At 43.5% G+C, this 12,286-nt stretch overlaps 1 pseudogene; it reads right to left on the reverse strand.

Moving 5' to 3' along the window:
• Positions 1–613: 613 nt before the first annotated feature.
• Positions 614–1,519, reverse strand: LOC101446899 (solute carrier family 35 member E3-like; annotated as a pseudogene).
• Positions 1,520–12,286: the final 10,767 nt, after the last annotated feature.

Below are 12,286 nucleotides of genomic sequence, written 5' to 3' on the forward strand. Positions count from 1 at the left end.
TCTATATTCTTCCATAGCTGGCTTCCTGCTCATCTTTCAGGCTTTTCCTGAAATCGCGTGTATTTATTTACTTATTCGTTGTGCTTCCTCCCAGTAAAATGTAAGCTGTAGATTTTTGATAATGTATCACCTCTTGCATCAATTCCTGACTGGGAAAATTATATTTTTATAACTGGATAGTGTTTTATTGGGCCTCTTCTCTACATACTTTACTTTCTATAAATGCTTGGGAAATTAAACTAAACAAACTAAAATAGAAATGCTAACTTTAAATTCTGACTTGAACACTTCGACCAAATTACTATATACATACATAATACATATATATCACATTGGGAAGTCATCTACTAGCAAGTAGAGGAGTCCTATGTGTCTGTCTTTAAAAGAGCATGAACATTAAAAAAGACACACCACAACAGGTTTGCAGTACAGTAATCCTAATTCCTTGGGCATTATTATAGAATTTAAATTTTCATGTACTTCTTATAACCAAAATACTCTGTATACTCCATACCATCATCTTTGAATAAAAGTATGAGACACTTTGTTTTAAAGAATTAGGTTTAAAAAAATACTCTAAAAAGGATGTCACTCTTATGAATAAATTTTTGTTCTACTTCTTGCGAACTATCATGCAAGGAATTTTGCTGTGTAATATATTTTGCTTCTTTAAAAGTAAAGGGCACACTTCACATTTTTTACTTTCTTGGGGTGACTTTTTTTCCTCCACACAAACCCAGTTAAGGACATCACACCAATTTACTCTTACTCCTTCTTGTTCATTGAGTTTAAATGGCTGTAGGCAAGGATACTAAACAATGGATGTAAGTTGCCAAGATGCTGATTAATTGACAGAAGGATCCTAACAGAGAACACGTCCTCCAAATAAAGTAAGGCAAAACTTGAAGTGCCCAAAGATGTTATAGGTGACTGCTAAAGGGTTCCCAGGGATTCAGTAAATTGATAAGCTCACCATGAAAGCTATTATTCCATATGGCAGCACCAGAGGCCAAACAGAAACTGACCAGGGACCAAAGATTCCTTTTTTTCTAAACACTGACTCAGGGAAGGAGGGCACAGCGACTCATAATAAGGCATAAAGTGTCATCTCTGGAAGTGCGGGTGTACTGGGTTCACGTGCAACATAATACTGTTTGGCTCTTACCCGCACACTTGATAAAGGGGTGTAACTAAAACATCCTGAGCAGCAAACAGCATCCAAAGGAAACTAAACCTCCCAGCATAATAAGAACACCTAAAGTTCACAGGAATGAGCGTGAGTCGTGCTCTGCTGTGGAAGGTCACCTTGTAGCAGAGGGTCTGGCGGGCTATGATCACCGTGTGGTCCTGGCCTCGGGCAACTGCCAGGCATGTATGGGGTTGTTCTGCAGAGAGAGGTTGGAGAGACCTCAGCCGCAGAAGCTAGGGCCAGCGGGAAGAGCTTGGAGCGTGGCAGACTTTTAGCAGTAAAGACGTGCAGCTTCGGACAGGTGCACTGTCCCAGCCATGGGGCAGCCATGGTGCTCGTGGATCTTTTTGTTAAGGCTCTTGGTGCACGTGGACACCGGCAGGCACTGTGATGAGCCCATGTGTCGTACAGGAGTGGCATGCACCTGTCTGGCTGCTCACTGCCTAAGCAATGCACACAAGCTCCATCCCTGCCACCCACTCTAGTGAGAGCTCCAGGAGACACAAAATCCTAAGAAGCTCAGGCCTTATGGCAGGGCAGGGGCAGATCGTTTTGCTCAGGAAGGGTTTGGAATTCCTCAGATCATTTAAACGAACATCTCTTTGCTTGCCTGTGGAAAGACTCTTTGGGAAGCATCACAGGTGTCCCCAGCGAGTGCTTATAAGTGGGCATAATAGGGCAGAATGTGGCAGCTTCCAGCTCGTAGAGCATCGCAAGAGGGGGGGAGCTGTGTTCATCCTCTTCCTTTGAAGAGTCCTGGGGAGGACCCTGAATTCCGAAACCACACACCATCTAAGGGAATGCCAAGGGGAGGGCCTCCTTTCTAGGAGGTGCAAACCGAGGCAGTGCCGGTCCTAGCTGGAATCTTACCAGCTGTGGGGCCTCAGCTCCTTCGTGCAGGCTCTCCATGCCTCTGGTTCCTCACATGTAAGATCGGAATATTGACAACAGCTCCTCCTGGGAGGACTGTGAGGACAGGTGAACAGGCAAAGCAGGAGGGCACGTCGGGCACAAGGAAGCAAGGTCAGTGTTGGGGTTGGTGAGTTGTCACCACTCGCCTGGAAGGTGTCTTGGGGGAGGATGATCCTTTCATGGATTTTCTAAAACTGTTCAATGAATACTGTAGCAGTTTGATATTATTGATGAATTCCAAAAATAGATATTGGATTATGTTTATAAATTGGTCTGTTCCTCTGGGTATATGAGATCATTTTGGATTCAGACGTTTCCCTGTTACTTGATTAAATAATGATGAAGGTTTTGATTGGGTCACGTCAGTAGGGTGCTGAGAACCTGCCCCCATGGTGGGCTGGGGACTCAGAGAAAAATGACATGGCAGAGCAGAAAGTTAGAGTTTTGATCCAGGAGCCCAGGGAAGTAGGCACACAGAGAAGCAGATACGTGAGGCTCCACTAGACACCACAGAGGTCCCGGGAAGAGCCGTTCATCTGACAGTCTACAAGTGGCCAGAGCAGAGCAGCTGTGTCTGGAGAGAAATGAGCCCCAGGAGATAGACGAGACTTATCCCCGCCTACGGCTGATACTGGAAGAAGCTGGGACCACACACCCTTGGAAGGAGGAGGCAGGCTGAACCCTCGCAGACATGGCCCACCATCTTGAGTCAACACATGGCAGCAGACTCTGGGTGAAAAAGTACCTTTCACAGTGCCTTGACTTGGACTTTTTAGGATCTTGTGACTGTAAGCTTCGACCACAAATAAATACATTTTATAAAAGCCAGCTAATTTCTGTTATTTGCACCAGGACCCCTTTGGCTAACTAATACAAATAAATATACATGTCAGATTTTTTTTTTATCATAGTATACTTTAGTTAGGTTTCCTTTATAAGGTTAGTTCAAATTGCTCTTCTAGAAAAGTTTCTGGTCTAAGTTCAGAAACTTCCCTGCTTTGTATCTGAATTGAATGTTGGCTATCATAAAACAGTGATTCTCAGCTGGGGACGATTTTGCCCCCCAGGGGTCATTTGTCTGTGCAGTTTTGGTTGTCACCACTGAGGAGTACAATGGGCTCTCCTGGGCAGAGCCCGGGGATGCTCTCAACGATCTGCAGTGAACAGCCCACTGTGACCAAGAATCGCCAGCCCAAAACGTCACCAGTGCTGAGGCTGGGAACTGGCCCTAAGAGGCGCCAGTAAATAGAAGTCATTAGTAAACAGCTAAATTCCCACTAGGCAAGAAAACATTTTCACTTCACAAGGAAGTGAGATGAAGAAGACAAGCAGAGCTCCCAGAGAAGACAGCAATCAAGCTCATTGTGCTGATAGACGACCACTGCTGATGTGTAATTCTGTACTTTCTTTTTATGCAGAATATTTGTGGGGAGATTGTCAGAGGAACCAAGGGAAAGAGATCAGAAGAACTGGATGAAAAGATAAGTCTAACCATTTATTTATTCCTCCAACCTTAAAAGAGTAAGATGCTTACTTCTGAGATGAAAGAAACAGCCACTGACTGAAAAAAATGTCATTTGCCGGGGTTTTGACACCAAATTGATTAGCAGTTTCAAAGCCATCTTAGGATAGCTCTAATTCTATGCCAAAGAGTGAGTTGAAATAAACATTGCACCTACCTCTTCTTTGTTAAAATGTTAAACACACACACTACAAAATGAAGCAGACAGCTTTAAGAAGACAATTTTAAATGTAAACCAATTATGGAAAAGTAGCTACTTCGTTTATGTGCCTTTATATACAGTATATAGAGTTGTAATAGAACACAAGTAAAACGTTTAGAGCGACTATAGTTCAGAGATTGCCAGGATGTCCCATTTGGGCTTCTGAATGCCTGTACTCCAGATGTTTGAGATAGTTTGGGTTATTGTTTAGTAAAGATTGTCTCCCCTTCCCCGCTCACTGAGGATGCAGGTTCCTACCCTGCCCTACTGATGCTGGATTTGTCCACGGGATTTGCTTTTGCCAATGGAATGTTAATAGGCAGCACCCAAGCAGAGGCCTTAAATGTGCTTGTCCTCTAGTGAGTCACAATGAGAAGAACATGACTGGGTGACTGCTGACCCTTCAGGTTGGACTCCCACGAAAGTACATGAGGAGCCGACCTGAACCCAGACCCAAGGCTGGACCATGCCCAGCCCACCTGCAGCCTGAGGCAGGGCTGCCTGCCAAGTCCAGCCGAGATCACCCGTGCACGATGCACCTGCGCACGTAGGTGCTTAAGAACAAGTGCCCGTTATTGAAAGCCACTAGGCTTTGGAGTGGTTTGTGACATAGCATTACGGTAACAGCAGTAATGTATAACCAGATCACTGTGTTTATGCTTTTAAATGAATTCACCACAACCGAAATTCTAAGATTTTTCAAATTCATCTCCTTTATTTTGTTCCACAAGGATAATGACTTTTACTTCTTTTTCTTGAGTTGCTAATCAAAATAGATATTTGATAGAGCGTGGAACTGGCAACATGAGTGCAGACTTCTACAAGGATTATTTTCTGTAAGATATAAAAATGTCTCTCAGATCAGTTTAGATTCCTTTCAGGCATTTAAATAAGAGTGGTTTTTACTAGGAACATTAAGTTAGTTGGTTGCATGTGGGGCTTTGAAATAAAATAAACTCACAGTTAAAAACCAATCAGTGCCCTAGTACTGTCTATTGAATTCTGGGGAAAAGTTGAGTGGCTTCATTATTTCAGTCTTTGAATTTCTGGGGACATTTCCTCCATTTGGTTCTTGACATTAGGGAGTTAGCAAAAAATGGGCAAAATAGCATTTAGATAGGCAACTGATGAGCTGTTTAAACAGTGATTATTGATTCACTGTGATTGGAAATCTCATTAATATAAAATGAGTAATAATTAAGTTACATCTTAATTGTGATCTATGCTAATTTATTTGAATTTTCACACTGAGGTCAATGCTATAGTGCGAAGGCAATTGCATCTGGAAAGGTTTTATTATTATTTTAATGTAATTTTCTTCACTTTATTCACAGGAGGGAGTTGACAAAGCCCAATGTGAATGAACTTGCTAAATGAACTTGTAGACAGCGTCTGCACATTGACGGGGTCCTACCAGCTCAGGAAGGTTGCTAAGTATATTCATTGGCACCGGTGAACTTACAAGTATAGGGAAATAGAAGGGAAAAAAATGTATTGTAAGTTCCAGACATTCACCTTTAGCCCGATCTTTATCTTCTGAGGAGACACAACGAGCTTGAGAAGCAGTAGCCTACAGTCGGATTCACTGAAATAAGAGACTGCTCGAGTTTGAAACAAACTGAGATGCCAGCTAAGCCAGTCTAACCCACCGCATAAGGAAATGCAAGCCAGTCGTCCACCCAGCATGTACGAGAGCAAATTCCAGAGCCGGGGATTCCATCTGCATTTCCTGGTTCTTAATTCTTGGGACTTCCCAATGCCCCAAACAGATTTAAGCATTACCTGACTGAGGGCTGTCAAACACAGAAATTGTTTGCTCTGGCCGTGGGCGCACAGGTTGTGATTTACAGAGGCGGAAGGAGTTGCTGCTTTTGCTTTGTTGTCACAAGGGTCAGCCCGTCCTTGTCCTTGGAGGGCCTGTGTGTGGGAGCGCTCACCTGAGCACTGTCACCCTAACTGTGGGCACCAGTCTCGCCTGGCCCTGGTCGGTTCTGGAGTGCATGCTTCTTGCAGGATCCATTCGGACGAAGCTGCCCAGTGTACCGGGCCCTTACGCTCATGTTTGTCCAGGCAGCTTTGACCATGCAGGACAAGCGCATACACGAATGGCTCTTGGCAGGTGAGGGTTACGTAAGTATCCTCCCAGCCATCCAGTGGAAACGATGTTCCCAGCGCATCAGAGAGAAGAGACCGCACTGGGGGCCGGCGCTGGCCTGGGGTGAAATGTACACATGCTCTCTGGCCTGGAGGAAATCTTTTCCAGTGAAGTGATTTTTCTCATTCTCCAAGGAAACTGGAGAAAAGAAAGCTTCCTTTATTTGCCGGACTCGAGGTGCCCTAACACACAAACTAAATGCTTCAGTTTTGTTTGGGTCTCCAGGGGGGCTGGGGCTGGTTTATTTTCGTAGAGTTATTTGTTCTTTACTCTCACTTCAAGTGGCAAGCACTTTATTCTGTTTTCTCAGTGGAGCAGGAACAGACTGATTGGCCCTCTGGGTGTCCGGGAATGAAAGGTCATCCATCTACTCTGCAAACACATCCACTCGGGCAGAGAAAGCCAGACAGCCTGTGACCTGAAAAAGCTCCCCGTGCTGTGCCCTGAGCCAGGCCAGAGCTAAGCTTTCTCCTCGGAGGGCTGGGAAGCCAGGAAGTCATGCTCATGGCCATCTCGGGAGGCTGGGGCATGGGTTGGGGTCTAAAACCCAAAACTAGGACAAGGTGGGAGAGGGGCGTCAATAAATAAAACTGGACACAGGGGCATGGAGAAGGTAGGGCTGGTGGCAGAGGGGAAGCATTGCTTCTTTCTTTGAGAAATATGTCCATCGGGGCAGCATACAGAGCAGAAGAAAGCAGGCCTTAGTTCTATAATAATGGAGCAGGTTAACACCAAAGAAGGTGTTTACCTCCAGAAGCCCAGTTTAGTTTCAACATCAGTCCTTCAGTGACCCGTTTCACATAGTAGCTAAAAGCTCAGACTCCTGAGTCAGATAGACATTGGTTCAGGTCCCAGCTCAACGCTTGCTCTTTTTCTAAACCCTTAGTTTTCTCATTATAAAATGGAAAAGTCATAGCAGCTACTTCATAGAGTTATTGTGAGTAGTCAATGAAACAATACATGAGGGAAACGGACTTGGCCCAGTGGTTAGGGCGTCCACCTACCACATGGGAGGTCCGTGGTTCAAACCCCAGGCCTCCTTGACCCGTGTGGAGCTGGCCCATGCACAGTGCTGATGCACACAAGGAGTGCCCTGCCATGCAGGGGTGTCCCCCGCGTAGGGGAGCCCCACGAGCAAGGAGTGCGCTCCGTAAGGAGAGCCGCCCAGCGCGAAAGAAAGTGCAGCCTGCCCAGGAATGGCGCTGCCCACACGGAGAGCTGACACAGCAAGATGACGCAACCAAAAGAAACACAGATTCCCAGTGCCACTGATAAGGATAGAAACAATCACAGAAGAACACACAGAGAATGGACACAGAGAGCAGACAACTGGCAACTGGGGAGGGCAGGGGGAAGGGGAGAGAAATAAATCTTTAAAAAAAAGAAAAAATAATACATGAAAGTGCTTAACAAAATGCCTAACACATAGTTCTCAAATATTAGGTGCTCTTATTTAGTGAGTACCACCATGGGTATAGCAGCTGCAAGGATTTAAAGAGATGTGATGGGTGGAAGTTGCCCTCAAGGTGCTTACACTCTGCATGAAGATGTAAGGTTCACATACATGCAGCAATATGGAACAATATCAGGCAGGATATAATGCATGGAACAGACTAAATTCTACATGAGTTTACAAAACCCACTGTTATAAAAAGTTCACGTAGCAATTTAAGGTGGTATGGTTAATCATCAACTAAATGATATATATATAACTTGGGGCTAGAAATGGAGAAGGAAGATGAGTGTCTCCTAAACCATGCTTCTCAAACTAATGTGCATATGAATCACCCTGGGATCTCCTAAAAAAGGCAGATTCTAACTCAGCCCTGGGGTGGGCTTCAGATGCTGCATTTCTAACCAGTTCCCTGGTGATGGTGGTGCTTCTGGCCCTTAGACCTCTCACCGAGGAGCAAGGATGCAGAGAGGTGCTGGAGCACGATGCAGGCAGCTAAGGTGAGCAGGTGGATATTTCATATCAACTGAGTACGAAACACAGAGGAGAATAAAAAGGAGGAGAAAAGAGAGCCGAGAGAAATAACCCGAAAAACCACAAAGCCCCTCCTCACTAGGAGGTTTTTTTGTCCCCACTCAACAACCACCACATTACATGCCTGAAACAACTAAGGGAAAAAAGACCCTTTAAGCAAGGATGTGATAATCTAGTATTACATCTTGAAAAAGCAGGAAACAGAAGTAGATAAGGGAGCAATGGCCATGGAGTAGGATTAGTCAGGGAAGGTTTCCTAGATAAGTGGCATTCCAGCCAAAACTCAGGGAGAGGGTCACCCAAGCCTGCATGGTTTCCCTGCTTCCTCCGTACTGTGACATCATTACTCCTGCTCGCCTCCTCCAGCGCTTTCTGGTTAAGTCATTCAAACATTATTTTGTGGTGGCCACATCCCTCCATCCTCACTTTCCCCAAATAAATTCGATTATTTTCTCCTTATATTCAGGGACTAAGATTCGAGTTCTCTTGAACTTTCAGTTTATTATTAGACTAACAGTAAACTAGGTTTGCTTTTCCCACAATAGGGGAAAACAAATGTCTAGAGAAGTCAATTTCCGAGATCATAGCCTATGAAAATGCTTTTGATGTTATACGCATTTCAGAGAAACAGACATGACTGATATTTTGTCCACATGGGTTGTATAGTTCTAGGTAATGATGTATTCATTCGGATTTATAATAATACCAGGTATTTAGGATGAGTGTTGATGAGAAAATGAAACCTCCTTGGTACTTTATTCAGCTGGACAGGCCTTAAAGTCTAAGCTTTCAATTTTGCCCCTCCCTAAGTTCCGCAAGATGAGTTATACTCACTTATCTCCAGGAAGCAAGTTGGGGGAGAAATTCAGATGACTCATTGCTTCTGTGGATCTATCCCGTAAGCCCATGTATAGGGAGGGAAAGGGTGCTTTGCCCCTGGGACCAGGACAAGGAGAGGATTTGGAGAGGAAAGCCTGATTAATCCACAGACCTTGGCCACTGGCAAATAGAGGGCTGATCAAATGGGATGATTTCAGAAGCACTGAGATGAATTCTTAGACTACAAAACTCCCATCATGCTCACTTATTACAGAAATTTATATAATGTGGAACAAAGATACTGGTTTCATAATTAGATGTATAACTAATCCCCTGGTTTGGGAGCCTTTTCACCTTTGATGCCCTCACAGCTGCTTAGAAACAGCAACAACTACTAGTTCGTCCTTTTTAAAATTACATTTACCCCAATATCGGCCTTTACATTTTATAATGGCCTTTATATTTTATCACAATGCTACATCTTGTACTCTGATTATTTCCACTTTAATAATCAGTTCTTCAAAGGTCATATAGAGAAAACCTTCAAACGCGAGTGGTTTGGGTTTTGTTCTGCTGGTCTTCGCTTACTAATTTTTCTATTTTGTGTTTTTTATCCCATGGGCCACATCAGCTCCCAAAGCCACGGATCCTGTGTTCACTGGCCTTCTCTGGCATTTGCCATTCTGCTGATTGGTCCTGTCTTAGGCCATGCCAGAAACTGGCTTTTCATCTAAGGAAAGTTTAAAACAGCTATTTATTTTCAAACACAAGAATTCTAAATTGCTAGTTCCTTTCAAATCACCTATTTTGACTATTTTTCCCCTACCAGACATGGGGTGGGGATAGAAACAGAGTTCCTGATGTGGGCAAGTGGGAGATAAAATCTACCTACTGAAGTCCCACTGAGAAGGAGGGTAACATTCTAGGGAGAAAGAGAAGACAGCCATCCCCTGGCTTCCCGAAAGACACGATGGCTCGGATAGCAGAAATGGCACTTGGTTCAGGTCTCCCTGTCCTCCCAGTTAGAACTTGGAAAGCCAGAACCCGCAGAGCAAAGAATCAATAAGCAGACCAGGCCTGGGCCTCTGTCCTCCTCTCTCCCATCCCATCACAGCTTCTTACAGCTGAGAAACAAACCGGGGGCAAATTCACCCTACGGAGTGGAGTTACACTAGACCAAGATAGCTGGCAGGGTGGCTCTGACACAAACTCAGCCAAGCTGGTGGGGAGTCCTTGAGCCAAGGTCGCCTGTTGGAGTCCAGCGCTCGGTGGGAAGAGCCTGGTGTTTATAGCCTTGACCTGCTCGGCCGTCGGCAGCCAGAAGGAAGCGTAGCCTGGAATGAGTGCTGGAGTGGATCTGAAGATGGGACCACGGGAGACTGTCAGCTGACTGTGCTCTTTGCAGCAGGTTCTCTGAAAGGGAAATCTGAGTAGGAAACAGCATGGACCACGAATGCACATGTAACTATGCGTAAAGTGCATCCCGCAAGGTCAGGGAAGACTCGCACTAGAGAAATCAGTGTGAACTCAACGTGAACAGATATGAGCAGGTCGTAAAAGCAGTGGAATTTATAAAACAGAGTACAACGTGCATGGAGGCATCGGGTCAGAAAAACCGAAGCTTGAAGTGAACTCAGCGGGGTAAAGACTATTATTTGCAGCCTGCATAAGAATGAGAAAACTGTAGCTCCTTTTCTTGGGAGACATGGAAGAAAAGTAAAGTATCCATTTATTTATTCCACCAAAATTGATTGAGCACTCTGGTAAATACCGAGTTTGCTGAACGCTATGGATAAAGATATGAGACATTTTCTCCCTTCAACTGAACTTTGGAGGGTCACAGACCCCTTTGAGATTCTGATCCAGTTACAGATGAAAGATAGAGAAGGGTTTAGGACAGAGCAAGAGGAGATGCTGAGTGGTGAAGGGATAGAGGAAAAGGGGAGAAGCAGCATATGGTAAATATTCACAACATTTTGAATATGATTTCAGAGAGTTCGCGGGGGTCCATGAGTCCTTGAATTTTTTAGAATATGAGAGACTAATCTTAAACCTCTAACTCATACCTGTCTTCTTAGATAGGAGAATGGTTTTTCAGGAAGGAAAGGATAGAAGTATGTAACAGAATAAGTTTTTTAAAAATGTAGTAGAATACAAGTTGCTCTCAGTATTTGAGTATTGGTTCTGGCAAATCTTATCTCAGGAAACTCAAGTGGTATATATAAATATCACTGCTAAGTCACAGTTTGTTTTCTTCACGAAAACACAGAGAACTGAGTCCACGTTGGATAATTTCAAATGATAAAGTATAGGTAAATCGACAAGCATATTAGTAATCCTAAATAGAATTCTAGAATGGGTTATGTGGAGTTAGAGATAGAAAACTGACCACTAGTAGCCAGTATGGGTTTCAGAGAAGCAGAGCTTGACAAACTGACTTTATTTCCTTTTATCACAGGTTTTCACTAGACTGGTAGTTTAAGGGATTAAGTAAACATCATGTGCCTATAATCTGACGAAGAATTCCTATGGCCGTCTGTTTGGATAGGGTAGTACAAACTTCGTAATAAAGTTGGAAGAACAGGCAAATGTTTGGGTGACTGAACCTAAAGGATCTCTTCTACAAGATTGATGTCCTTTTTTTTTTTTTAGTGTAAATTAGGGCTTCATCTGGGCAGTATCATATGACTGGGATGAGTTCTTCAATACAACGTTGTTACAGCTGGTGAATGCACCAAGTCAAAGGTTTAGCTAATATTTTTGGTATTTATTTATTTACTTACTTACTTACTTTAAAGAAACTTTAGATACATAAATGTTACATAAAAAATGTAGGGGATCCCACTCCTTACTCCTCGCACACTTTCCCCCATTAACAACATCCTTCATTAGTGTGGTACATTTGTTACAATTGATGAACACATATTGGAGCATTGCCACAAGTGTAGATTATAGTTTACATTATAGTTTAAGCTCTCTTCTGTAAAATTTTTAAGTTATGACAAGATATATAATGCTCCGTATCTGTCATTGTAACATCATTCAGGACAACTTCAATGTCCCAGAAATGACCCAATATTACACCTATTTTTCATATAGCTAATATTTTATTGACAGAATCAGAATCTAAACTTGATGGATTGATGCTGAGCCCTCCTGTTTTTGTTAATTTTAGGACTACTGTAACTAGAATACTCAGAATATAGGAGATAAATATGCCTTTTGGTGCCACAAAAGTTAAGTCACACTTTGAATAGGGCTATGTGGGCTTCTCCTGCCATACTTTAAAAAGCATGTTCACAGCCTGAACCTGCCCTGATGAGAAAGAGAGAATAATAAAGTGGCTCAAAACAATTCAATATAAGGCACGATTGATGGAACTGGGAGCATTCAACATAGGGAAGAGGTAATTTAGGAAGTTCATGTTGTTTAAATTATTCAAAATCACATAAACGGAAAATGACACATGATCTCTGAGGCTCTGAAGGAAAGAGCAGGAA

This window comes from Dasypus novemcinctus, chromosome 13, assembly GCF_030445035.2.
Source record: "Dasypus novemcinctus isolate mDasNov1 chromosome 13, mDasNov1.1.hap2, whole genome shotgun sequence".
Taxonomy (NCBI): Eukaryota; Metazoa; Chordata; class Mammalia; order Cingulata; family Dasypodidae; genus Dasypus; species Dasypus novemcinctus.